This window comes from Anas platyrhynchos, chromosome 3 (assembly GCF_047663525.1).
Source record: "Anas platyrhynchos isolate ZD024472 breed Pekin duck chromosome 3, IASCAAS_PekinDuck_T2T, whole genome shotgun sequence".
Classification (NCBI taxonomy): Eukaryota; Metazoa; Chordata; class Aves; order Anseriformes; family Anatidae; genus Anas; species Anas platyrhynchos.
The window spans coordinates 121,078,249-121,084,097 of NC_092589.1; the positions used below are offsets into that span (position 1 = coordinate 121,078,249).

General features: G+C 60.6%; 2 non-coding genes across 2 annotated transcripts; one reads left to right on the forward strand and one right to left on the reverse strand.

The window, feature by feature from the left end:
• Positions 1–311: 311 nt before the first annotated feature.
• LOC119716694 (U1 spliceosomal RNA) lies at positions 312–475 on the forward strand. The gene has a single exon (XR_005265144.1). It is a non-coding gene; the product is annotated as a U1 spliceosomal RNA (small nuclear RNA).
• Positions 476–2,940: 2,465 nt separating this feature from the next.
• LOC119716688 (U1 spliceosomal RNA) lies at positions 2,941–3,104 on the reverse strand. Its single transcript, XR_005265138.1, has one exon. It is a non-coding gene; the product is annotated as a U1 spliceosomal RNA (small nuclear RNA).
• Positions 3,105–5,849: the final 2,745 nt, after the last annotated feature.

Here is a 5,849-nt window from a genome sequence, read left to right on the forward strand (position 1 = left end):
GCCTGGAGGCGAGGCGGGCGTGTCCGTGCCGCCCGGAGGGGGCGTGTCCATGTAGCCCATGGGGGCGTGTCCATGCAGATCAGGGGGCGTGTCCATGCAGACCAGGCGCCGCGCCGCATGCCGGGACCGAGCCCACGCCACGCGGCGCCCCCCTTGAGACCCCCGTGGGCGCGGAGCGGGCTCGGAACGGGGCCGGAGCTCGGGGCGGGGAGGGGGCGTGGGGAGGGCCCGGGGGGGGCTTTGGGGGCTGGTGTCCGTGTGCTGGGGGTGCGTGCGCTGTGGTGGGGCCGGGTGGTCGGGGAGGTGGGGGCATACTTACCTGGCAGGGGAGACACCATGATCAGGCAGGTGGTTTTCCCAGGGCGAGGCTCATCCCCTGCACTCCGGGTGTGCTGACCCCTGCGATTTCCCCAAATGCGGGAAACTCGACTGCATAATTTGTGGTAGTGGGGGACTGCGTTCGCGCTCTCCCCTGGTTCCCAGGTGCAAAGACAGAGCTGGCGGTGATGGTTGGGGTAGTGTTGGCGTGAGTGTCCTGGAGCGGCTCTGGCAGTTTCCAGGGGCTGCGGAGGTGCCCCGGGGGGTGTTGCTGCGGCCGCCCCATCCCGCAGGGCCCCGAGGACCCCCGGCGCCCCCGCCCTGCTGCCCCGTGGCCGCCGCCTCGCCGGGGTTCGGAGCGCGATCGGGGGCCGCGGGGCGCAGAGGGGGTGCGGGAGGAGCCGAGCGGGCGCCTCGGAGGCTCTCGGGGTCTCCTCGGGGTCTCTCGCTGGGTGCGGGGCAGCCCCGAGCCTTCCCGTGCCGGGCTGGGGGGGCAGGGGTGGTCCTGGGAGAAGAACCCAGAGGCTGCCCCAAGGCAGAGAAGGGCCAGTCTGAGCCAGCTCTGTGCCCGCCACTGGTGGAGCCAAGCCGATAAGAAACGTTGTTTGTTCTGAGAGAGCAGAGTTAAGAAAGGGGGGAGGAAATAAAAAGGAATAAATAAATAAATAAATAAATAAATAAATAAATAAATAAACCCTGCTGAGCAACAGCAGCTGGGAGAGAGGAGTGAGAAGCAGCCCTGCAGCCCCAAGGTGAGTGCAGCAGGAGGCAGGAGGTGCTCCAGGCTCACAGCAGCAGTTCCCCTTCAGCCTGTGGAGAGGCCCCTGGTGGAGCAGGCTGTCCCCCTGCACCCATGGGTCCCCCATGGAGCAGATCTCCACGCTGCAGCCCCCCTGTGGGTGGAGGAGCCCCCGGTGGAGCAGGTGGCTGTGGCCTGGAGGAGGCTGCGGCCCATGGAGAGCCCCCGCAGGAGCAGGCCCCGGGCCGGAGCTGCAGCCATGGAGAGGAGCCCACGGGGAGCAGGGGCAGAGAGGGACCGAGAAGGAGCGGCAGGGACGAAGCCTCAGGGACTGAGCGCAGCCCCCATTGCCCTGCGCTGCTCGAGGAGGGGAAGGTGTCTTTATTTGTTGTGGTTGTTTCTCACAGCTCCATCTGGTTACTAAGAGGTGTTACATGTTACTAATCTCCCTCTGCGGGGTCTGTTTTCCCCGTGATAACTGTTGGGTGATCTCCCCATCCTTATCTCACCCCTTGAGCCCTTTGCATTTTATTTTCTCTGCTTTGAGGAGGGGCAGTGAGAGAGCGGCTGAGGTGGAGCTCGGCTGCCCAGCTGGGTAAAACCCCGTGTAAAACCCAGCAGAGTTCAACCACGCTTCCTCCACTGCTCCTGCCCTGCGGGCCCAGCAGGGTCCGTGGCTGCCTCCTGCCCCAGTTTGTGATGCACCAGCAGAGGAACACCCAGGATCCTTCTGGGAGCCAGGATTAATCAAGCTGCCACTCACAGGAACTATAAGATAAGTGAAATTCTATGTGAGAGAGCAATTAGAATGTACCCAGCTCCACCTGGGAGAAGGCAAAGAAGGAGTGGAGAGCTTAAGGGGCCAGCTGGTATGGGGGACGCTGCTGTGGGGGTGTGCTGCAGCTCAGCAGATCAGGAGGAGGAGGTCGATGAAGCCTTCTACAAGCAGCTGGAAGTAGCCTCACGATCCTGGACGCTGGTTCTCATGGGGCTTTTAATCATCTGGACATCTGTTGGGAAAGCAACTCAGCCAGGCAGGTGCAGTCCAAACGGACAAACAATGCATTAGAGATAATTTTCTGATGCAGTTGGTGGAGGAGCTGACAAGGCGGGGGTGTTTCTGGACCTTGTTCTTATAAGCAGATGGGTTTGTTAGGGATGTGAAGATTGAGGGCAGCTTGGGATGCAGCGACCATGAGATCATGGAGTTCAAGATGGAACTTGGTGGAAGAAGTAAGGCAAAAAATAGGATTGCCACCCTGGAATTTCAGAGAGAAAGTGTGGGGTGGATGAGTGGGCAGTAAGGTGGGTTGAGAACTGGCTGAGCTCAGAGGGTGGCCAGCAGGTCAAGGGAGGTGATCCTCCCCCTCTACTCTGTCCTGGTCAGGCCTCACCTGGAGTACTGTGTCCAGTTCTGGGCTCCCCAGTACAAAAAAGACAGGGATCTCCTGGAAAGAGTCCAGCAGAGGGCCACAAAGATGAGACGGGGCCTGGAGCATCTTCCTGTGAGGAAAGGCTGAGACCTGGGGCTGGTCAGCCTGGAGAAGAGAAGACCGAGAGGGGATCTCAGCAATGTGTGTAAATACCTGAGGGGTGGGAGGCAGAGGGCTTTGGCCAGCCTCAGAGGGATTTGGCCGAGCTCCACTCGCGCTCGTTGCTGGCACCGGTCGGTGTCCTCTGTGCCCGGCTGGCTGCCCCGGGCCGTGCGAGCGAGCGGTGCCTCTGCCGGTACAGCGGGACCGGGCGGAGCGGGACCCCCACGGGCAGGCTCCGGGCAGCCCACACGGGACAGGAGCCGAAGCGCAGCCCCAGGAAACCGCCCGAGGAGAGGAAGGAGGAGAAGGGAACGCCGCGACACCAGCTCTGTCTTTGCACCTGGGAACCAGGGGAGAGCGCGAACGCAGTCCCCCACTACCACAAATTATGCAGTCGAGTTTCCCGCATTTGGGGAAATCGCAGGGGTCAGCACACCCGGAGTGCAGGGGATGAGCCTCGCCCTGGGAAAACCACCTGCCTGATCATGGTGTCTCCCCTGCCAGGTAAGTATGCCCCCACCTCCCCGACCACCCGGCCCCACCACAGCGCACGCACCCCCAGCACACGGACACCAGCCCCCAAAGCCCCCCCCGGGCCCTCCCCACGCCCCCTCCCCGCCCCGCCGAGCGCCCACGCCCCGAGCCCGCTCCGCGCCCACGGGGGTCTCCAGGGGGGCGGCGCGTGGCGTGGGCTCGGTCCCGGCATGCGGCGCGGTCCCCGATCTGCATGGACACGCCCCCCTGATCTGCATGGACACGCCCTCTGATCTGCATGGACACGCCCCCATGGCTACACGGACACGCCCACCTCGCCTCCAGGCCCCGCCCCTCAGGGCGCCGCTGCCGGGAAGCTCCGCGGGCCTGGGCCCGGCCTGGCTGTGGCCGGGGTGCGGGGAGCACGGGGCGTGGGGCGGGCCGGGGCCGGAATCGCCTCCTGCCTCTGCTCCCGCACGGCCTGGCCCGGCTTTTGCTCCTTTCCTTCGCCTGAGCCGCCCCTGACGGGGAGACGGGGAGCTCGGCAGCAGCAGCTCACAGAGTCACAGAGACAGGCAGCACAGAAGGGGTGGCGGTGTGGCTCTCTATATCAGAGAGTCTTTCGATGTTGTAGAACTCGAGGCTAGGAATGACAAGATCGAGTCCCTTTGGGTTAGGATCGGCAGGGACAACAAGGCTAGTGTCCTGGTCGGGGTCTGCTATAGACCGCCGAACCAGGATGAGGAGACGGATGAGGAGTTCTACAGGCAGCTGACAGAAGTTGCGAAATCGTCAGCGCTTGTACTCGTGGGGGACTTCAACTTCCCTGACATATCCTGGAAGCACAACACAGCCCAGAGGAAGCAGTCTAGGAGGTTTCTGGAGAAAGTGGAAGATAGCTTCCTGACGCAGCTGATCAGTGAACCTACCAGGGGTGGTGCCCTGCTAGACCTTCTCTTCACAAACAGAGAAGGACTGGTGGAGGATGTGATTGTCGGGAACAGTCTTGGGCAGAGTGACCACGAAATGGTGGAGTTCACTATTCTTGGCGGGGCCAGGAAGGGAACCAGTAAAACCACTGTATTGGACTTTCGGAGGGCTGACTTTGGGCTGCTCAGGACACTAGTTGGTGGAGTCCCATGGGAGGCGGTTCTGAAGGGCAGAGGGGTCCAGGAAGGCTGGGCGCTCTTCAAGAGGCAAATCCTAATGGCACAGGAGCGGTCTGTCCCCATGTGCCCAAAGATGAGCCAGCGGGGAAGAAGACCAGCCTGGCTCAACAGAGAATTGTGGCTTGAGCTTAGGAGAAAAAAGAGGGTTTATAATCTTTGGAAAATTGGGCAGGCCACTAAGGAGGACTATAAGGATGTAGCGAGGCTGTGCAGGGACAAGATTAGGAAGGCCAAAGCTCATCTGGAGCTCAATCTGGCTACTGCTGTTAAAGATAACAAAAAACGCTTTTATAAATACATCAACACAAAAAGGAGGACTAGGGAGAATCTCCATCCTTTACTGGATGCGGGGGGAAACTTAGTTACAAAAGATGAGGAAAAGGCGGAGGTGCTCAATGCCTTCTTTGCCTCAGTCTTTAGCGGCAATACCGGTTGTTCTCTGGATATCCAGTACCCTGAGCTGGTGGAAGGGAATGGGGAGCAGGATGTGGCCCTCACCATCCACGAAGAACTGGTTGGTGACCTGCTACGGCGCTTGGATGTGCACAAATCAATGGGGCCGGATGGGATCCACCCAAGGGTACTGAGAGAACTGGCAGAGGAGCTGGCCAAGCCCCTATCCATCATTTATCAGCAGTCCTGGCTATCGGGGGAGGTCCCAGCTGACTGGCGGCTAGCAAATGTGACGCCCATCTACAAGAAGGGCCGGAGGGCTGACCCGGGGAACTACAGGCCGGTCAGTTTGACCTCAGTACCAGGGAAGCTCATGGAGCAGATCCTCTTGGGAGTCATCATGCGGCACTTGAAGGGCAAGCAGGCGATCAGGCCCAGTCAGCATGGGTTTATGGAAGGCAGATCCTGCTTGACGAACCTGATCTCCTTCTATGACAAAGTGACGCGCTGGGTGGACGAGGGAAAGGCTGTGGATGTGGTCTACCTTGACTTCAGCAAGGCTTTTGACACCGTCTCCCACAGCATTCTCCTCAAGAAACTGGCTGCCCTAGGCTTGGACTGGCGCACGCTTCGTTGGGTTAGAAACTGGCTGGATAGCCGGGCCCAAAGAGTTGTGGTAAATGGAGCCAAGTCCAGTTGGAGGCCAGTCACTAGTGGCGTCCCCCAGGGCTCGGTGCTGGGGCCGGTCCTCTTTAATATCTTCATCGATGATCTGGACGAGGGCATTGAGTGCACCCTCAGTAAGTTTGCAGATGACACCAAGTTAGGTGCGTGTGTCGATCTGCTCGAGGGTAGGAAGGCTCTGCAGGAGGATCTGGATAGGCTGCACCGATGGGCTGAGGTCAACTGCATGAAGTTCAACAAGGCCAAGTGCCGGGTCCTGCACCTGGGGCGCAACAACCCCAAGCAGAGCTACAGGCTGGGAGACGAGTGGTTGGAGAGCTGCCAGGCAGAGAAGGACCTGGGAGTGATGGTGGACAGTCGGCTGAATATGAGCCAGCAGTGTGCTCAGGTGGCCAAGAAGGCCAACGGCATCCTGGCTTGTATCAGAAACACTGTGACCAGCAGGGCTAGGGAGGTGATCGTCCCCCTGTACTCGGCTCTGGTGAGGCCGCACCTCGAGTACTGTGTTCAGTTTTGGGCCCCTCACTACAAGAAGGA